The sequence below is a fragment of the Nicotiana tabacum genome, chromosome 5, assembly GCF_000715075.1.
Source record: "Nicotiana tabacum cultivar K326 chromosome 5, ASM71507v2, whole genome shotgun sequence".
Taxonomy (NCBI): domain Eukaryota; kingdom Viridiplantae; phylum Streptophyta; class Magnoliopsida; order Solanales; family Solanaceae; genus Nicotiana; species Nicotiana tabacum.
In genome coordinates, this window is record NC_134084.1 from 98,089,172 (window position 1) to 98,112,306 (window position 23,135).

The window sequence follows — 23,135 nt, forward strand, 5'->3', positions numbered from 1 at the left end:
AGAAAGAGAACAAGATAATTAAGGGAGAGAAAGAGGGGGAAGGAGAGGAAACTTGGGGAAAGAGGTCTAGTAATATCTTTGTCAAAGAAGTCTGCCTTAAACCCAAAGGAAGCATGCAGATGGTCAGAGTTAAAGAAAAAACAAGAAGGAAGTCGGATCTGTTTGACAACTTAGTGGCTGTTACTATAAATTTCATATTTGCCCCAGGGCGTTGATTCAGTGGCAATGGTAGTGTATCGTCGTATGTGTGCAGATGCAAGTCACGAGTTCGAATTCTGGTTGTTGAACTAAGTCTGGTAGTTAAGCGGAAAAGAATAATTTGCTACAATTTTTTTTTGATGCTCCAGGAAAAAATCGTCCTTGATTCCATCCCCTGTTTGCAATCATCTTTGAGTGCTTTGTTTCCTGTAAAATTTCCATCAATAATGGGTGAAAACCAATATAATTGCTGCCGATCTGGTAGGATGGATCTCTGTGCATGGTTCTAGTGATAGGCAGCTGCTCTGGATTTCTGTTTACCTTGTCCACTAATTGTTGGGGCATTCCTTTTAATTTTTCTGATGCCTTTAGAAACAGTAGGTCTTTTGCCAGCCTTTAGGCCCTTTAATTTTTCGCTGATCTAAACACAGTTTTGACCTGATATTTGTAAACCAGCTACCTTATATATTGTTGATCTCCTTGCCCTGTTGGAAATTAAGACCTTTCATGGTCCCATTTGTTTTACTGTAAAATTCTGTTTTGTGAAGTTCTGAATCATGTGCCTTCTGTTGATAAGATGCCATTAATTCTTGTGCCAGGTATTCTGGTGAAGTCGGAATTCTGTTGATTTCTGATGGCTTCCACTCAATGGACTCTACCCAAGCAGTCCACTCCACCCATAACAGAAAAATATACAGTTGGCTGGAGTGTTTTTTAACCATTCGCCTCCTCTTGGAGATGGTTCTGTTTAACTAAAAAATGAAATTTTAGTCAAAGCTAGAATTTAGAAGAACACAGGTTACTGATAATTAAAAGAGTGTATAAAAAGAAGTAATTTAGGTAGCAAGAGAGTAATCAAGAGAAAAACAAGTAAACCAAAGTTTATATCAATAGCACTTCATGTCCCCACGATTGATCAGATGTCTCCCTTTTATAGATATCTTGGAGACATATGTTTTGCCCAAATCATAATGAGGCTGTTATGAGTAATTAAAGACATTTAATGCTACGTTACATAATCATTATATTCAATATAAATTCTCTAATGTATTCCACATTTAATGCCATATCTGCACTCTTTTCTATTGTCAGATTCATTCATTTTGATTCTCGGACATAAATGACTTACATAGGTACGGGTGTTGGGTTATTTGTATTCCTGCCCGTGGCTCTTCCTCTGCCATTTGCTCGTATCTGTTGCAACTCGTGCCTCTTGGCTAGTTGTAATTCTTTGACCATTTTGACCAGTCTACGTGTTTCGACACGTATTCGACACGTCACCTTTATATTTAAATACAATTTTTCCCAATACAGATAGTCCCCCCACTTTCCATTTATTCATCAATTGAATATTTGGATTTCATAAAAAGAGAATTTTTGTCACCATTAATCTATGACAAAATTGACGCTTCAATTGTCGCTTCCATTTAATGCTCCGTACACGTGTTTTTTCCCATTGGTTCTGCAGTTTTGCAACCCTTTTCAAGGCTTTTTACGGCTCCACTATTCACGAAGTGCTAGTTATCATTATTATGGTCCTTCCATCACTGCACTTTTACCTTTGGCGGTGGCGTATTAATATAAATATAACTTCTTTCCTTGTCTTTTACCACATAAAGCTTATTAAACACTTAATTCCTCACATTATTCTTCTTCGCCATGTCTTCACCAAATCCTAACCCTAGGAGAGTTCCCATTGTTGATACCTTCCCTAATGCCCCCATTAGACATAGAAGGGGAGGTAGACTTCGTAGCTTAGGGTCTACTCGCGGTGGTAGTTCGTCTATACCTTCTCCTAGTTCTGGTCCTTCTTCCAGAACCAGAGGTTCCCTTTCTCACAGATCTTCTTCTAGGAATAAAGAACCTTCTGAACCATTATGTGAACCTTTAGTAGAAGAGATAGTCCCTACAGAATTATCTTTTTACCATGATAGGGAATCTCTTAGAAACCAAGTTTCCGCCTTAGATCGTGCTGATGCTTACCCCACTCAAATTACAGAAGTTTTGACTCCTGTAATTCGTAAAGACTGCCATTGGAGTAATGATTTTTCCATTATTATCCCTAATCCAAATTAGAGAATTACTTCTTACTTGACTGGATTCTCTTTTGTTTATACATACCCTTTCACTTTAGGGTTCAAACCAGCTATTGACCCAGTTATTCTTGAATTTTGCCGTTTCTTTAATGTCTGTTTGGGTCAAATTGGCCCAATCATATGGAGGGTTGTTGCCTGTTTGAGGTATTTAACCAATTTGGCTGACGTTTCTTTTACTTTCCCTCACCTGATTCATCTTTACTCCCCTAGTCTTTTCCGTAATGGCGTTTTTACCCTAGTGGCCAGGAGTAAGAGGGTTTTAGTGAGCCCTAAAGATGACAAAGACCGTGGTTGGTACGCCCGATTTGTTGCTGCCCCCATTGTTGGTTTAGTGGGTGAGAATAACGTTCCCTTCCCTGAGAAGTGGAATTTTACACGTAAGTCTTTTATCCATCTCGTACCTTTTTCCTTCAAGTTTATCAACTTCTCTAATTTTTGCTTTTTTTTTTAGCAACCATGGGAGCGGTGGAAAATATTCCCAATTTTCGTGGTTGGGTAGATAAATTGCTGAAGGTCGCACCAATAGATGGTAGATCTTGGAAAACACTTTCTAACCGTTACGGTTGGAAAGTAAAGACTCATGGTAAGAGCTTTTATTTCATCTTTCATGCATGTATATATTTTTCTTTATGGTTCTAACTTTCGTCCTTCTTTTTGTCAGGATTTGCTATTCGAGGAGTTACTGCTGAAGCAGTTGCGGCCTCTCGTGTCTCTTCGGGAACCCGTACTCATTCGGGAACCTGCATTTCTTTAGAAAGAGCCCGAGAAATAGTCTTGGGTTCTTCTTCTGCAAAAAGGAAAACTGTTGAAGAAGAAGACTCTGAAGAAGAGGAAGATGGGGGTTCCCTGGTGACGAGGCCACGAGCTAGGAGGCGCATCGTCTCTGATGACGAAGCTGAAGTTTCCTCTCGTCTTTCTGTTTCTCTTACCGAACCTGTTGAAACCCCAGTAATAATTCCCGACGATGATGTCACTCCCCATGATACTCATGAGTCTATTGATCAACTTTTCTTTAGTGGTTTTGGTAATGGAAGTTTAGGGCCTATTTTAGATGAAATACCCTTATCTTCTTTTTTAACTCCCGTGTCCGTGATTCCTTCCTTACCAACCCCAGCTGTTTCTGTTCCTTCTTCTACTATTTTCACTTCCTCTACCGCTCCTCCTTCGACAATTCCCTCTCCTATCGTTCACCATACGGAAGTGGGCTCTTCAAGTAAAAGTGTCGCTATAAGGAGGGTAACCATTGAAGTTCCTGCTGATAGCAGCCTTTTGAGGAAGTCAGGTCAGGCAGATGTATGGCTGGAACCTTTAATTGGTCCAATTGAAAAAGCAAAGTTGTAGAGCCATAGTTCCCTGACTCTAATGAATGATATCGTGCATTCCACTTTGAAGGTATTTTCCTTCTCTCCCTTCTTTACTTTGTAAAAGTTTTTTATCTTTGGGATTATTATATTCTTATTTCCCTTCCTTTTTTTAGGTCAATCTTATATGCACAGAAATGATGAACAGAATCCTTCTCTTGAAGAAGGTAGCACGTGATTCTCAGTTGGAGGCGATCAATTGGAAGGAACAATTTGAGAGTGCACAAATTGATATGGAAGATTTACAAGAAAGCAAGAGTACCTTAGAACAGCAGGTGCGGGCTTTAACTTCAGAGTTAGCGGTTGCAAAAGCTTCCTCAAGCCAAGCAGAAAAAGACAAAGAACGTCTTGAATCTTCCTTGTCAGAGCAACTATCTAAGGCCAGCGAAGAGAACAGAGAGTTGAAGGCTCTTTTGCGTCAAAAAGAAGTTTACGCTAGGGAGCTCGTGCAAAGCTTAACTCAAGCACAAGAGGACCTTCGAGTCTCGGCTGATAAGGTTTGTGCTTTAGAGAGATCCCATGCCTCTCTTCAAGCTTCTTACAACTCCGCCTTGGCTGAAAATGAAGAGCTAAAGAATGAGATTGCTGATTGGGAAAAGGATTATGAGATCCTTGAAGAAATATCTGTTGTTGAGGTAAGTTGGGCATTTTTGAATTCACGTCGAGATACCCTAATTGAAGCTAGCCAAGAAAACTTCAACCTGGAGTCGGAGTTAGCTAAGATCAATGAAACCATTGAAAAAGTTCAGCAAACTCAGGACTTCCCTTCTCCCGTGGTTGAAGATCCCATGAATGTTGAAGCTGATACGGGTATCTTAACTCTTTCAAGCTCAATCGAGCATGTTGTTACAAGTCAAGTTGAAACCGCATCTGTTGATGCACCTGCCCAAATTGAGCCCGCTGCTATTGATGTTCCTGCTTTAGTTCCACAAACCTCTCAGTGACCAGTTTTAATCATTTGAATGATTTTGTTCTTGCTTTTATTTTGGAAAATTGCAATCAAACCCTTGGCTTCATTTGAGGGTTGATTTTGGAAATGCAAGTCCCCAAGTCTTTTATAGGGCAATCTGTATAAACAATTTCATAGTTTTATGACTAAGTTCGAACTTAGTCTTAGATTTTTTATATATTAAGAAGTTTTTCATGTTATTATCTTAAACTTCTGTTTGCTTTATTCTTACTTTTATTTTTAAGGACTTACAGAATAATTTGCATTTTTGTTTTTCGAAAATGCTTCTGTTAACCTCATGACTAATTAATTTAAACATGAGTTTTATAAAAGAGGGCCCTTTTATACTTCAACACTTAATGAAGAAGACGTCTCAACTTCATAATGGTGTTGCCATACGATAAAAGAAATAGGAACACACATGTTTCTTTGAAATAACTTTGACTAGTTTTGAATAATACTTTACATGTATTTGAATTACATCTATAACTTTCTCGTAACTGTTTTTCTTGTAATAGATTTTTTCAAAAGAAGAATAATAGACACGGTTTTTTTTATAACCCATTTCAGTACATAGCCTTTACCCTAACTATAGTGAGGTTTTTTCTTTGGCCTTAGTACGTGGCTTCATCTCGTGACCTTGTGACTTTTACTCTGCACTTGACTCTTTTAGACTTGATTTTTCTTAATCTTCTTTGCCTTCTTTATACACATATCTGTGTATATTATGTAGTCCCCCAAGTGTTTGAGTGTTGAAGTACGAAGCCTTAAGCACTTGATAGATTCTCTTATTTGGTCCTTTTCCTGAAAAGGAAAAACATACGGGACTCGGAGGTGCGATTTTAGATGAAGACTGCTTAACTCGTATGAATTTCTATCAGAATAATTGTAACCCTAGGCCAGGAATTTTAGGTTATTCTGTGATCGTGACTCATCATTTAATATGGGTTAGCTTTTTGCCTATTATCTAAAATCGTTAGTAAAATTTTAACAATTCAAAAATTAAATTTGAAATAGTGATACCTGACCGTGAGTATTCCTTAAAAATAGTATCTCTTCAAATGAACAACATTCCAATGTGAAGGTATTATCTTGTCATCCATTGTCTCCAGCTCATATGTTCCCTTGCCTGCAATATCACGAACTCTATAGGGTCCTTCCCATGTTGGACTTAATTTACCCGCGTTATCTGCCTTTGTGGATTGAAAACCCTTTTTAAGCACGAAGTCCCCCACTTTGAAGAATCTGAGGTGTGCTTTTCGGTTGTAATATCGTTCTATGACTTGCTTTTGTGCTTGCCATTCTTATCAATGCAGCTTCTCTCCTCCCCTCGAGTAAATCTAGATTGACTCGCATCTCCTCGTCATTAGATTCTTGTGTCGCCTGTGTGAACCGCATACTTGGTTCCCCTATCTCTACTGGAATTAAAGCCTCAGCTCCATAAACCAATAAAAATGGTGTTTCTCCTGTACTTGTTTTTGTAGTTGTGCGATATGCCCATAAAACTCCAGGTAACACTTCAGGCCAGTTACCTTTTGATTCCTCTAATCGTTTCTTCAAATTATTGATAATAACTCTGTTCATTGATTCTGCTTGCCCACTACCCTCCGGATGATAAGGTGTTGACGTAATCCTTTTAATTTGCCAACTTTGAAAAAATTCCGTGATTTGAGCTCCCATAAATTGAGGGCCATTGTAAGCACGTGATTTTTGACCCTCCCCGAGGATTTTCACATTTTTTTAGCATAAATATGTAATTGGGTCTAATATAGCCATTTTAACTATTTTTACTTTATTTCGTTGCAAAAAGAAAAAATCACAAAAAATATATATATAAATTTTAGTTTATGTATTTCTCATAAACTTGAAAAAATACAAAAATTGCACTTTATTTTTGTACTTTATATAATTTCGAAAATAACCAAAAAATATAGTTCTATTAATGTTTTGTAGTCATTTTAATTTCTTAAAAATACAAAAATATTACTTTATATTTTATCCTTATTTAAAAACGAAAATTACAAAAAAAATAGTTTTATTAATGCTTTGTAGCTATTTTAAATCTTGAAAAATATATTAAAAAATATATAGTTTTGTTTAAATATTAGTCTTATTTTTTGTAGTTATTTTGCTTACATAGGATTAGTCGAACAACGTTGTGTTCTTAATCGGGTCCGGGCAAAAGAATAATATTCGGGTTCAAATTACCCGCTTTTAGGCCTAATTTCGGACCTAGCCCATAATAAACCGAGTCCATGACACATGGGGAACCCCACCACACGTGGGGGACACAAATCTCGAACCCCACCACGCGTGGGCTCATTTTTTGGGCAAACCCATTACAAAACACGGAGGACTTTTTTTTGAAAGGGGAGGACGCACAGATTTTTGAAAAAACTAGGGACTACTGTTGATCTTCTTCAAGAGAAGAAGAACAGGAAAACCCTAGCTCACGTCAAAACCCACGATCCTCTCACCAGTAAACACCACCACCAAACCATCCCGTCTCCTCTCAAACTCCGTCGCAACCCACTCCCTCCATCCCGTCCAGTTTCTCCGTCGACCACTGTTCATCTTCTCCAAAGGGAGAAGAACAAAACCCTAACGCTCCCTCCATTGAAACCAGTCCGGATTCCTCCATCGCCACCATCGTTCCACCTCCATCAACAACCCCAAAACCACCGTCAACCTCCAGCTCCCCCCCCTCGTCGTCACTGTCCAACCAACGACCAAACGACCACTCCGTCACCTTCCCGACTGTCCAAAACCAAAACCACCGTGAAACCTACCACTACTGTCGCGTCTCCAGTAGTGAACGAAACCACCTCCCTCCGTCGACCTCTGCCCAACACCACCACCCAAACACCAGCACCAAACAGACCACCAAACAGGCCCGTCGACAACCGCCCAACCCAGCTCCTTCCATCGCGTCGTCACTGCCCCCTCGCCGGAACTCGAGCAGCTGTTGCTGCGTTGTCAAGCTCTCCATCACGTCCGGCGACCATAACCCAAAACCAACCACTCTCTCACGTCCGAGCTCCAGCCATTAACCACTGCCCAAACGACCCTCCAGAACCTGTTTCCTCCTCATATCCGAACGACCCCTTCTGCTTATCTTCACGTACCTGCTGCGTCGAGAAAATCCAGCAGCAGCCGATATCTCGTGCGTTGATAGTTTTGGCCGAGCTCTCTGCTTCCATCGAGGTCGTCGTTGTTCAGTGAGGTCCGGTTTGAGTTCCGTCGGAGTCGTGTTTGTCGTTCTGAGGTTGTCGAGGTTTGTTTTCTAATCTTTGTTTGAGTTGCTATCGGTCACTGTAGTGTCCGAGCTTGAATAAATGTTATGTTGAAGATCTTGTTTAAATCTGTTGAGTTTTAGTTTTGTGCTTACGTTACTGCTATCTCAAATTGGCATGCTAGACGAAAGTTGTACAAAAGTCTTCATGTTCGTGACTAGCTCGCCGAATTGGTAGTCGGATTGATTTAATAAGTTCTATCATAATTTTCTTAGTCATTGTTCTGTTATTTACCATATGGGTTAGTTCTAAAGGTATGTTCATGTTTAATTATAATTCGTCAAGCTCGAGATACTCTTCATTAGCCGTGTATCCTACTAGCTTCCATTGTTTGATTAATAAATTAGGATTTTCTTTAGAGACGAACTTAATAGAGAAATGTAGTCACTGTAGGTTTATCCTTAAAAATAAAAATGAGACGAGCCTCTCCAAATAAAAATGCATAAGCTGCGGGGCCCTCTAAATGTATATATTAAATACTTAGATTCCGGGACGGGCCGTTTTAGCAAATTTCACGGCCCTACCCAAAATAATAATGCGCTAGTTGCTTTAGGCGCGCCTTTAATAATTTAATTTTCCTAAACTCGGGTGCACATTTATGTGACCCAAATCTAAATCTCAACGGAATCGAAATGTGTCTCTAATCACGGGTATATTGATTATGGCGTGGCCCGAGATGCATTTCCATGACGTTGTAAATTCCTTTTAATAATAAATGAGACGAGCCTCGACAAACAAAATGTAGAAGCTGCGGGGCCCTCTAAATGTATATATATTAAAAATACTTAGAATTCGGGACATGCCGTTTAGCAAATTTCACGGCCTTCCCCAAAATAACAATACGTTAGTTGCTTTAGGCGCGTCTTAATAATTTATTTTTCTTAATTCGGGTGCACATTTATGTGACCCAAATCCAAATCTCAACCGAGTCGAGATATGTCAATAACCACGGGTGCATTGATGTAACGTGGTTCGAGATATATTTTCACGACGTTGCAATTCTCGTAAAATAATAATAATAAAAGCGGTCAAGAGTTTAAACTTGCACATAGGTTTTAACATGTATAAAATCAGATAATCAAGCCAAATATAACAGTTGAGCGACCGTGCTAGAACCACGGAACTCGGGAATGCCTAACACCTTCTCCCGGGTTAACAGAATTCCTTATCCGGATTTCTGGCACGCAGACTGTAATATGGAGTCATTCTTTTCCTCGATTCGGGATTAAAATTGGTGACTTGGGACACCCTAAAATCTCCCAAGTGGCGACTCTGAAATAAATAAATAAATCCCGTTTCGATTGTCCTTTAATTGGAAAAAAACTCCCTTGCGCCCTCGCGGGTGCGTAAAAAGGAGGTGTGACAGCTCTGGCGACTCCGCTGGGGAATTTTTGACCGAGAACCACTAGTTCAGGGTTAAGAATTCGAGCTTAAAATAATTGTTATTATTTGGCGTTATTCATTATCTGATTTTTACTTGTTTGAGCCCAATGTGCTAAATGCTACTTTTACTGCTTTGATATTATTTGAACTGTACATATAAACTGTGCCGAAACCCCTCTCTTCTCTTTCTTGAGGAGTGCACGCTGGTCGTGGCTCCTTTCTGTTAGTGTCATATACCAAAATAGAACGAGGATTCGGAGGAGTTGCAAAATCGGATGGCCTTTTGGTTACCGGTACACAACTCCCATCCTCGGCTCGAGTCGTCCGCTCGGGTAAGCCAGGTCTAGAACAAATACTCAGGTTATGAACTTAGTATAACAAAGCCACATGCCGGATCCCTAGTAGGAACGTTTATTTGCATCATGTGCATTTGACTTAGGGGACTCAACACAGGGGTTGGGTCCGTCTAGGACAAGCAACCTGAAAATAATAGACCATCTTTGGCATCCTATGTGCTACATGTTGTATTTATGCAAGGGTGAATGGGTCATTTGGCGGACCAATGATATTTGCGGACAAATGACACTCCTTATCATGCTGATCACGTTAAATAAGAAAGTTGCACTATTTTTAATAAGCATGCTATTATGTTAATTAAGCACATGGGGAACATTGTGGAATTCAAGAAGCCTTGTATTCCACATGTCCCCCACGCTTCATTTTTTGGGAAAAGCACATGAGGAACATTTGTGGAATCCAAGAAGTCTTGAAATCCACTATGTCCCCCATGCTTCATTTTTGGGAAAAGCACATGGGGACCATTTGTGGAATCCAAGAAGTCTTGGAATCCCCCATGTCCCCCATGCCACATTTTTGAAAATAATAACAAAATAATAATAAATTAAAAAGAGCATTGGAAAATTCAAAAAGATTTTGTATGTTGTCATCATTTTTCACAAATTAGAAAATCGTGAAAAGATGAGAAAATGGCAGTGTAGAGATATAACTACTTATTTTTAGAAGGAAAAACCAATGTCCAAGTAGTATCGAAACTCTGCCGAAATTTTGAGAAAATGAAAAATGCCTTATTAGTTTGTTATATTAAAAGAAAAGGAAAAATAGAGGAAAAAAATCATCATTGTTCCGTCTTGTTTTTTTTTTTTAAAAAAAAATATAGAAAAGAAAATAGTTTGTTTTGCAAAAAATATAAATAAAAAGAGTCGGGTGTTGAACGTAATTTTATTATTTGTTCCAAAATAAATATATATATAATCCAAAAAAAAAAGTTCAAAAGAAAATTCAAAGATATTTTGATTCTTCTTTAAAAATTCAAAATTCAAAAATTATTTTTTTTTAGCATTTCTTTTATTAAAGGTAAAAATTCCAAAAAAAAAACATTTTCTTTTTCTTTAGAATAAGGAAACAAATGAAAAAAAAAGGAATGTTTTATGTTAATTTGTTTGTTTGTTATGAATGAAAAATAATAGTCTATTTGATTGTCGTGAAAAAATAACAAAAAATAAATAAATAGAAAATGGAAAAGGGTCTTCTCAAAAATAGTTTATTGGCCCGAACTACGCGGGTTTGATTCTCACCGGATGTGAGATACGTAGGCAACCCTCATCGGGTCCAACCCCCTTTTGCTAAAAAGCCAAAAACAAATAATAATAAAAAAAAAAACATGTCAAGATTTTTTCATAAATAAGTCGGGTGATGTCCAACTTCCCCTTTTACAAAAAAAAATGTCAAAATTTTAATTTTTGTCATAAATAAGTCGGGTGATGCTGTTTTGTCAAAAATAGCCGAATGTTCCCGAAAGGGACGCCGGAAGGCTGACTTTGCACAAACGGCCACTTTTGGGTCATGTTTAAGATTTGGTCCAGTTGACCCACACAGCCTTAAAAATCTTCGTCCCCGAGACGTTGAAAGGCCGTGTTTGCAATATTGAGTTTTCTATTTTTGAAAAATGATAAAAAGAGTCATAAATAAATCAGGTGATGTTGTTTGTCATAAATAGCCGAATGTTCCCGAAAGGGACGCCGGAAGGCTGACTTTGCATAAACAGCCACCTTTTGGGGTCATGTTTAGGAGTTTGGTCCAGTTGACCCGCACAGCCTTAAAAATCTTCGTCCCCGAGGCGCTGAAGGGCCATGTTTGCAACACCAGGTTTTATTATAATTTGAAAAGAAAAAATACCGTTTGAATTTTGTCATAATAAGCCGAGCCAGCTTCGGCCGCGTCTTAAACCGTTCTTGCCGAAATAGCCTTAGAGTATCTTTCAGTTGTCGAAAGGTTATTTTCGTAAAAGAACGGACAAGTTTGTAAAGTGTTATAAAATAACCCTCCCCGGCCTCAAAATTCATGTAAATTTGGAAGGGGCCACATTTGCAAAAATAACCATTTGGTTGCATTTGTCGAACAGAGAAAGGGAGCTAGCCTTTTGTTTTTGAGTTGATAAATCTTTAATTAGAATATGTGGTTTGTTTGATTTTTTTCAGTTTATTTTAATATGTAAATTGAAAAAATGATTAGTATTGTTTATCTTTTATTGATCCGAACTATGCAAGGTCTGATTTATGCGGGGTCATGATATGTAGGCAATCTCCATAAGATTCGACCGCCAGTAATAAAGAAAAAGAAAATACAAATAGAATAAAATACAGGGGTTCCCAAAGTACTTCAAAGGGGCAAATAAGCAAGCCGGGATGACGCATGTTGTTTGAAGCAAAGCATGTTAGAAACGGTTAACTGCCTAGGGGCATTGCATCCTCAATGTGTTGTTATCAAATCTGTTACACTCTAAACGCTAACAAGTTTGTTGTTTTCCGAATCTCAAACAGTTAGTTGTTAAAGAATTCTGGCAACACACCCTTACCAAACTAGATCCAAAGGACCGATAACAACAAGCATGACTACTTCAGAGAATAGTACCGAGGAAGAAAGGCCGATGAGCCAGTTGTTAAAGGAAGCGATGGGAAAGATAGAAAGGATGGGACTAGATATGAATGCAATGCAGCTAGCTCTAGCCAAAGCACAAAAGAGCCCTGAGCCATTGGGGCACATGCCGGAATACCCTCACTCCGGCCCTTCAACAAGCCTCCCAAATCCCCGTTACCATCAAGAAAGAAGCCCTCATGATTCCCAGGCTCCACCACCCCATCAACCTCTCCCCACACCCGATATTCCCACTTTTGTGGGACCCACATTATCCCCCTTGCATAGAACGACCAGTGAGCCATTGTTTCAGGCTCACGATACGCAATACTATCCCCCTGAGCCTACATTCCATGCCCCCGAACCACATGCTTACAATCCACACTTGGAGGTACCGACAGAGATCGAAAAACCGGTTAAAGCCCCTGAACAGGATGAGGTGTTGAGAAAGTTCAAAAGCCTGGAGCAGTCCTTCAGGAACCTGCACGGTTTGGGCAACCAGGTCAGCGTGGCCTACAAGGATCTATGCCCTTTCCCGGACGTCCAACTCCCGGTCGGGTTCAAGATGTCTAAATTTGATTTATATGAAGGGCACGGTGATCCCATGGCGCATTTGCGGGGATTCTGTAGCAAAATGAGAGGGGCAGGTGGCAAAGATGAGCTGCTGATAGCTTATTTCGGCCAAAGTCTGAGTGGATCGGCACTAGAATGGTATACCAGGCAGGATTCCAGCAGATGGTATACTTGGGATGATCTGGCGCAGGCTTTCGCAGGTCATTTTCAATACAATCTCGAGATAGTCCCTGACCGTCTCACATTGCTGAGGACTGGAAAGAAGCCTGGGGAAAGTTTTCGTGAGTTTGGGTTCCGCTGGAGAGAGCAAGCGGCCAGAGTTGATCCTCCCATGAGAGAGGGAGAAATGGTGGACTACTTCTTGCAAACATTGGATCCAACCTACTTTGGTCACTTGGTGACAACGGTTGGGAAATCCTTCAATGAAGTGGTAAAGATAGGGGTCATGATAGAGGAGGGCCTAAGGTCTAACAAGATCCTAAATTACTCAGCGCTCTAGGCAACGACCCAGGCTATTCAGAGCGGCATGGGAGGTGCGCGCGAGGTCGCATCAGTCGAAGCAGGTACTGGGTCCAAATTCAGAGGTCCTTCATCTCACTACCAGCCCAAACCCAGTCATCCAAATTATCCACGCACTCCATACAACCTTCCACAACCCTACTACCCACCATTAGAGCCACTTTTTTCAGCCTATCATGCCCAAGCCTGCCCCCGAGCTCCATATAATCCGCCTCAATATTATCCTCCAAACAAGGTCCGGTCGCAGGGTCAACCATCAGGTCACCCCCGCTGGCGAGAGCCAACACCACGTAATGCATTCTTGCCTTCACATCGTTTCCAAGCACCCAACGACCCTAGAAAACAGGGGCATGGGGGAAAACAAAGGCAAGGAAACAATTTCACGCCAATTGGGGAGTCCTACGCAAGTTTGTTTGAAAAGCTAAGGCTTTCAGGACTGATTGAGCCGCTCCTTGGCTATACTCCAGATCCATATGCAAAAGGGTTCAATCCTGCTGTACGATGCATGTACCACTCTAATGTCCAAGGACATAGCATTGAAGACTGTCGTTCTTTGAAAAAGGAAATCGAAAGAATGATTCAGGAAGGGGCAATTGTGATCGACGACAGTGACAGGGAGCAGGCGAATCATCTTGAGAACTTGTTGATTGATGTTGATAATACTGAAGTTGGGGATGGTCTTGGCAATGTTGATATAGAGCTCAATGGCTAAAATGTCATGCTTTGCAGTTGGAAGATACTCCATTTTGGGTCAACTGGAGATGCCGTGCTTGGATAGTTGGAAAGACACTCCATTTTGGGTCAACCGGAGAGGATCTTTGATGGTCTATTTTGTTGTCATTTCCGTTGTTCGGATTATTAGGACTGTAATTCGGATTTGTTTTGTGTCAATATCTTTCCGCTTATCTTTCCGTTTTGTCATAGCGGTTTGTTTAAGTTTTGTCCAAGTTGTTTAGGATTTTATTCCGGTTTGCTTTGTTTTTAAAACCATTTGTTCAGTCCAATGCAAAAAAATTCAGTCTTGGATTATTCCCAGTCATCTTTCTGTTTAGTCATTTTATCATTTTTATTCAACGCCGATTCTAGTGACATGACATGCGTGCACAGTTTGGGCCTAGCATTTAAAGTTAATCATAAAACCCCGAAAAGGTGATCAGACCATTTAAAGGAAATAAGAACGGTTTGAGATTATTTAGAGCCCGAGTCATGTGGAACTAGGAGCAAGTGAAACACAAAGAAAAACCGTTAAAAGCAAGATTCACCAAATTGGCATGAGGGCCGTTCAAGATAATGAGGGTGAGAGTGTCACCCAACGGTGCTTTTAGAAATGACAAAGAAAAAAATAAAACGTTTAACATAATTGTCAAGTCCAGCACCATCAGAAGAGACTACAAATTTAATTGTGTTGTTTGCACTTGGCATGTTTTGAAGACTGGAATGACGAAGGCATTTTGTTCTGCTACCTAAACACTTTATCCTTCGTTAACCCTTTGAGCCTATTTTGTTTTCTTTCATACCCCTCGTTCGGAATCAGTAACAACGACTAGAAGATACGAACATGGAAAAAAAAAAGAAAGAAAAGAAAAAAAAACGACGAAAAGAAAGGAGAGATGAAAAAAAGAAAATGATAACGAAAACAAAAGAAAGTCAAATGAAACAGAGGAATTGGGAACTACGTTTGACCTGATTCCTCAAAGAGGATACGTAGGCGCTTCACGGCTCGGTCATAGTTTTGAAAAATGAAAAAAAAATCAATTAAAATATCCCCAAGCAAGAAACTGGGGCAAAAGTTGCGTTTGTGGTAAATAAATCTAATTCCGAAGGTTGTACTAATAACCCAAAATTAATGTATTTTTTGAGCTTTTCATACCCTTTCTTTCTAGCCTATCCAAAACCTACATTACGGTCCAAAGAAAGACCTTCTGATCAGTTTTCAACAAAATGCCAAGTCAGACAAACGAGAGTCTTACCGGCAAACATAACATTCTGTTCCACAGCAGAAATGACTCTAATCTCCAGCAGAGAGAGTCATACTGGCAACACTCCAAATCCCCAGCCGGAAAGTGATGCAAATGAGAGAGTCTTATCGGTGAAAACATTCACAGGCACCATAAGGCGATGAAAGCTGAGAGAAGAACCAAAAAATGAGAGAGACTTGATAGTGAAAACCCTTCGGGCACTACAAGTCGAATAGGATTGAGAATCAGATGGGTAATTGCCAATTGAAGATCTTGGAAGCTGATTGACGGCGGAGGATAGGCCACATATGCATGTCATGACCATTAAAGTCGGTATCTGCATTTGATAGGTTTTTATTTATAGTTTCTTTTGTTAAAGAGTCATCTTTTTCCTTTGTCCTTTTATTCTGGTCCCTTTTATCTTTTTCTTTCATAGGAAAATCCCCAATTGAGTCTGTCTGGTCAGAACAAGTATGAAATGACTTCAAAATATGCCATCAGCTTTCCAAGATGAGATCTGACTAGTACATCCAAATGGTATAGTCAGCGAGGAACAAGCGCGAGGCCAGTGTCAATAAAGATATCCCCAGCAAAGGGAATTGACAAAAGGATTGACGAGCGTCAAGAGGGATATCCTTGCCAAAACCAAGGTTATAAACCTCAAGGCCAAGGCCCATAAACAGAGCAAGGAGAGTAGTGAGCATGATTTGGCGAAATCCATACTAGACTAAAAGATCGGGGAAATGCCAGTTTTCGAGCTATGCCACAAAAGAAGAGGGATATCCCCAGCAGAAAGGGATTATCCTCAGCAAATAATATCATCCCCAACAAGTTGAGGAGCGCGGAGCAATGAAGGAGAAAGGGAAAGTCATCCCAGTAGGAGTATCACAACCAACCACCATGTTTTAAACTAACAAAATTTTGTTTGATTTGAAGCAGGTAACGGAAAGGGCATTGATGCCAGAAATGCATGCCACAAGGGATATTATCAAATTGGGGCAGAAAATTTTCCTTCCATTTAGAAAATTTTCTGGAAGTCAGGTACCCCCGGCTGATAACATTTTACCCCCCAACAGGTAAGTAAATAATCCCCACCAAGTTTTCCAGGTAAGATATTTTCAAGTCTTAAGGATATGTCGGGTTCATCCGCCCTTGAATAGGATATGTCGGGTTCATCCGCCCTTGAATAGGATATGTCGGGTTTATCCGCCCTCGAATAGGATATGTCGGGTTCATCCGCCCTCGAATAGGATATGTCGGGTTCATCCGCCCTCGAATAGGATATGTCGGGTTCATCCGCCCTCGAATAGGATATGTCGGGTTCATCCGCCCTCGAATAGGATATGTCGGGTCCATCCGCCCTCGAATAGGATATGTCGGGTTCATCCGCCCTCGAATAGGATATGTCGGGTTCATCCGCCCTCGAATAGGATATGTCGGGTTCATCCGCCCTCGAATAGGATATGTCGGGTTCATCCGCCCTCGAATAGGATATGTCGGGTTCATCCTCCCTCGAATAGGATATGTCGGGTTCATCCGCCCTCGAATAGGATATGTCGGGTTCATCCGCCCTCGAATAGGATATGTCGGGTTCATCCGCCCTCGAATAGGATATGTCGGGTTCATCCGCCCTTGAATAGGATATGTCGGGTTCATCCGCCCTCAAATAGGATATGTCGGGTTCATCCTGGGTTCATCCGCCCTCAAACAGGATATGTCGGGTTCATCCGCCCTCAAACAGGATATGTTGGGATCATCCGCCCTCAAATAGGATCTTATTGTCAAAGTTACTGTTGAAGACAGGCGCCCACCTGAATAACGAGAGGAATACATTTCTGTCTTTTCATTTTTGTTCTGGGTCACCCACCAGTATAATGCGGGAATACATTTCTGTCTTTTCATTTCTGTTCTAGGTCACCCACCAGTATAATGCGGGCATATCATTTTTCATATCTTTACCACCAGGCGCCCACCTGAATAACGAGAGGAATACTTTTATGTCTTAGTTTAGACAGGTGCCAACCTGAATAACGAGAGGAATACTTTTGTCTGTGCATTTCATATTTTAGGCGCCCACCTGTATAACAAGGGAATACATTCCACGTCTTTATCCATAGGAGATGCATTTCCTCCTAAGTTTGTTTTAGTTTCATCCAAAGGAGATGCATTTCCTCCTAAGTTTGTTTTAGTTTCATCCATAGGAGATGCATTTCCTCCTAAGTTTGTTTTAGTTGCACTCATAGGAGATGCATTTCCTCCTAAGTTTGTTTTAGTTTCATTCATAGGAGATGCATTTCCACCTAAGTTTGTTTTAGTTTCATTCATAGGAGATGCATTTCCTCCTAAGTTTGTTTTAGTTTCATTCATAGGAGATGCATTTCCTCCTAAGTTTGTTTTAGTTTCATCCATAGGAGATGCATTTCCTCCTAAGTTGGTTTTAGTTGCACCCATAGGAGATGCATTTCCTCCTAAGTTGGTTTTAGTTTCACCCATAGGAGATGCATTTCCTCCTAAGTTGGTTTTAGTTTCACCCATAGGAGATGCATTTCCTCCTAAGTTTGTTTCAGTTCTACCGATAGGAGACGCACTTCCTAAGTTCAGTTCTACCCATAGGAGACGCACTTCCTAAGTTCAGTTTTTACCAAAGGAGACGCACTTCCTAAAAAGTTTCACCAATAGGAGACGCACTTCCTAAGTTAAGTTTTACCAATAGGAGACGCACTTCCTAGATCCATTGTACCAATAGGAGACGCACTTCCTAAGTTGAGTTTCACCGATAGGAGACGCACTTCCTAAGTTAAGTTTTACCAATAGGAGACGCACTTCCTAGATCCATTGTACCAATAGGAGACGCACTTCCTAAGGAGACGCACATCCTAAGTAGTTTCACCAGCAGGAGACGCACTTCCTAAGTTCAGTTTCACCAATAGGAGACGCACATCCTAAGTAGTTTCACCAGCAGGAGACACACTTCCTAAGTTCAGTTTCACCAATAGGAGACGCACTTCCTAAGGAGACGCACATCCTAAGTAGTTTCACCATAGGAGACGCACTTCCTAAGTTCAGTTTTACCATAGGAGACACACTTCCTAAGTTCAGTTTTACCATAGGAGACGCACTTCCTAAGTTCAGTTTTACCATAGGAGACGCACTTCCTAAGTTCAGTTCTACCAATAGGAGACGCACTTCCTAAGTTTATTGTACCCAATAGGAGACGCACTTCCTTAAAGTTTACTTTTACCCCATAGGAGACACACTTCCTAAATTAAGATTTCACGCATAGGAGACGCACTTCCTAAATTATTTTCATTCATAGGAGACGCACTTCCTAGTTCAAAATCATTGAGGTTTCACCCATAGGAGACGCACTTCCTGAGACTATTTTACCCCTAGGAGACGCACTTCCTAAGTTTAATTCCATGCACAGGAAACGCACTTCCTGAATTAAGTTTTCATTATTAGGAGACACACTTCCTAGTCTGGTTCGCTCAGGTTATACTTTTGCTTTAGGAGACGCACTCCCTAGTTTGGCTTTTTAGATTATATTTTATTTCAGGAGACGCACTTCCGGAATTGAGATTTCACTCCTAGGAGATGCACTTCCTAGTTTGATTCATTTTAAGTTCGACCATAGGAGACACAATTCCTAGTCCAGTTTTTGAAGTTTACCCGTAGGAGACGCACTTCCTAATCGAGATTTTATTCATAGGAGACGCACTTCCTAGTTCTAGTCACTGAAGTTTTCACCCTTAGGAGACGCACTTCCTAGTTTAGCTCATTCCGATTCAACCATAGAAGACACACTTTCTAGTTTGAGTCATTGAGGTTTTTATTTTAGCAGACACATTTGCTAGCAAGAGTTTTGGTTTTACTCATAGGAGATGCACATCCTAGCCTAGTCTTTAGTTTACTCTCATCATTGCATCAGTAGTGTAAGTGAGTTACAATTTTGCTAACGACTCACAAATCTTCCCAGTACAAACTGAGTTAGGAAATTTTGTTTGTTTTGTTTATTTTGGTTGTCAGGGACCCGCCTGTAGAACGGAGTTTGTGGTATGTCAAAGATCGAAGAAGTCAGGAGTCCGCCTGTAGAACGGAGAAACATTTTTCAAGATCAAGCAGTGACCCACTGGAAAGCAGAAGGTTACAACAGAAATGCCCAGCATTCAATCCAAGTTAGAAGCTCGCCTCAAGAATGCGAATCGACAGTCTGGGATGATCAACAGAAGCTGGTCACAAAAACAAAAACAAGAAAAAAAAAAGAGAAAAAAGGAAAAGAAAAAGAACCCAAATTACGGAAGTGGAGAACAGATGTGGTCTGCTCAAGAACTAGCGCCTACAACTAGCAAGTATCAAGGTTCAAATCCAAAGTCTGTATGAGGCACCATTCAAGACTCAAGACCAAGTTTCAGAAAACTTAAAGATAGGAATCCTTGTAACTATTAGCTGATAGGTTTAGTTAATCTTTTTCAGTTATCATTTTTGATGTAATGACAGGACCACGGACCGGAACCTCAACGGAACGGCACCTCGATCGGCTCTTCACCTCGGTACACTTTACCATCTCTCGCATTTTCCGAACTACACGTGGCCTGATTCCTGTATAACCAAGGATATGTAGGCAGCTCAGATACCAGGGCTCGGTCACATTCCCTCCCTTTCCTCAGTGTAGTCCCTCAAAATAATGGTCGGGTCAAAAACACGTCTAGTCGTTCTTTGTCGGAAAACTCTTCGTGTTTCCAGTCAAAGAGGGGCAGCTGTAAGCACGTGATTTTTGACCCTCCCCAAGGATTTTCACATTTTTTTAGCATAAATATGTAATTGGGTCTAATATAGCCATTTTAACTATTTTTACTTTATTTCGTTGCAAAAAGAAAAAAAATCACAAAAAATATATATATAAATTTTAGTTTATGTATTTCTCATAAACTTGAAAAAATACAAAAATTGCACTTTATTTTTGTACTTTATATAATTTCGAAAATAACCAAAAAATATAGTTTTATTAATGTTTTGTAGTCATTTTAATTTCTTAAAAATACAAAAATATTACTTTATATTTTATCCTTATTTAAAAACGAAAATTACAAAAAAAATAGTTTTATTAATGCTTTGTAGCTATTTTAAATCTTGAAAAATATATTAAAAAATATATAGTTTTGTTTAAATATTAGTCTTATTTTTTGTAGTTATTTTGCTTACATAGGATTAGTCGAACAACGTTGTGTTCTTAATCGGGTCCGGGCAAAAGAATAATATTCGGGTTCAAATTACCCGCTTTTAGGCCTAATTTCGGACCTAGCCCATAATAAACCGAGTCCATGACACATGGGGAACCCCACCACACGTGGGGGACACAAATCTCGAACCCCACCACGCGTGGGCTCATTTTTTTGGGCAAACCCATTACAAAACACGGAGGACTTTTTTTTGAAAGGGGAGGACGCACAGATTTTTGAAAAAACTAGGGACTACTGTTGATCTTCTTCAAGAGAAGAAGAACAGGAAAACCCTAGCTCACGTCAAAACCCACGATCCTCTCACCAGTAAACACCACCACCAAACCATCCCGTCTCCTCTCAAACTCCGTCGCAAGCCACTCCCTCCATCTCGTCCAGTTTCTCCGTCGACCACTGTTCATCTTCTCCAAAGGGAGAAGAACAAAACCCTAACGCTCCCTCCATTGAAACCATTCCAGATTCCTCCATCGCCACCATCGTTCCACCTCCATCAACAACCCCAAAACCACCGTCAACCTCCAGCTCCCCCCCTCGTCATCACTGTCCAACCAACGACCCAAACACCATGTCCGAAAACTACCCTCAACCCTAACCCAAAACCACCGTGAAACCTACCACTACTGTCGCGTCCCCAGCAGTGAACGAAACCACCTCCCTCCGTCGACCTCTGCCCAACACCACCACCCAAACACCAGCACCAAACAGACCACCAAACAGGCCCGTCGACAACCGCCCAACCCAGCTCCTTCCATCGCGTCGTCACTGCCCCCTCGCCGAAACTCGAGCAGCTGTTGCTGCATTGTCAAGCTCTCCATCACGTCCGGCGACCATAACCCAAAACCAACCACTCTCTCACGTCCGAGCTCCAGCCATTAACCACTGCCCAAACGACCCTCTAGAACCTGTTTCCTCCTCATATCCGAACGACCCTTTCTGCTTATCTTCACATACCTGCTGCGTCGAGAAAATCCAGCAGCAGCCGATATCTCGTGCGTTGATAGTTTTGGCCGAGCTCTCTGCTTCCATCGAGGTCGTCGTTGTTCAGTGAGGTCCGATTTGAGTTCCGTCGGAGTCGTGTTTGTCGTTCTGAGGTTGTCGAGGTTCGTTTTCTAATCTTTGTTTGAGTTGCTATCGGTCACTGTAGTGTCCGAGCTTGAATAAATGTTATGTTGAAGATCTTGTTTAAATCTGTTGAGTTTTAGTTTTGTGCTTACGTTACTGCTATCTTAAATTGGCATGCTAGACGAAAGTTGTACAAAAGTCTTCATGTTCGTGACTAGCTCGCCGAATTGGTAGTCGGATTGATTTAATAAGTTCTATCATAATTTTCTTAGTCATTGTTCTGTTATTTACCATATGGGTTAGTTCTAAAGGTAAGTTCATGTTTAATTATAATTCGTCAAGCTCGAGATACTCTTCATTAGCCGTGTATCCTACTAGCTTCCATTGTTTGATTAATAAATTAGGATTTTCTTTAGAGACGAACTTAATAGAGAAATGTAGTCACTGTAGGTTTATCCTTAAAAATAAAAATGAGACGAGCCTCTCCAAATAAAAATGCATAAGCTGCGGGGCCCTCTAAATGTATATATTAAATACTTAGATTCCGGGACGGGCCGTTTTAGCAAATTTCACGGCCCTACCCAAAATAATAATGCGCTAGTTGCTTTAGGCGCACCTTTAATAATTTAATTTTCCTAAACTCGGGTGCACATTTATGTGACCCAAATCTAAATCTCAACGGAATCGAAATGTGTCTCTAATCACGGGTATATTAATTATGGTGTGGCCCGAGATGCATTTCCATGACGTTGTAAATTCCTTTTAATAATAAATGAGACGAGCCTCGACAAACAAAATGTAGAAGCTGCGGGGCCCTCTAAATGTATATATATTAAAAATACTTAGAATTCGGGACATGCCGTTTAGCAAATTTCACGGCCTTCCCCAAAATAACAATACGTTAGTTGCTTTAGGCGCGTCTTAATAATTTATTTTTCTTAATTCGGGTGCACATTTATGTGACCCAAATCCAAATCTCAACCGAGTCGAGATATGTCAATAACCACGGGTGCATTGATGTAACGTGGTTCGAGATATATTTTCACGACGTTGCAATTCTCGTAAAATAATAATAATAAAAGCGGTCAAGAGTTTATACTTGCACATAGGTTTTAACATGTATAAAATCAGATAATCAAGCCAAATATAACAGTTGAGCGACCGTGCTAGAACCACGGAACTCGGGAATGCCTAACACCTTCTCCCGGGTTAACAGAATTCCTTATCCGGATTTCTGGCACGCAGACTGTAATATGGAGTCATTCTTTTCCTCGATTCGGGATTAAAATTGGTGACTTGGGACACCCTAAAATCTCCCAAGTGGCGACTCTGAAATAAATAAATAAATCCCGTTTCGATTGTCCTTTAATTGGAAAAAACTCCCTTGCGCCCTCGCGGGTGCGTAAAAAGGAGGTGTGACAGCCATTATCATACATGATCTCCTTTGGTACACCGAATCGGCATATGATATTCCAGGTTTGAAATTGCTTTATCAATTCCCGTACCTTTTCTAAGTATTGTTTCATCCTTGCTTCCCTAGCTGTATAAGTCCCCAACATTTGATTAACC

General features: G+C 40.4%; 1 pseudogene; it reads left to right on the forward strand.

Moving 5' to 3' along the window:
• Positions 1–23,135, forward strand: part of LOC142180874 (F-box/LRR-repeat protein At5g63520-like) — a 46,997-nt pseudogene that overhangs the window by 7,778 nt on the left and 16,084 nt on the right.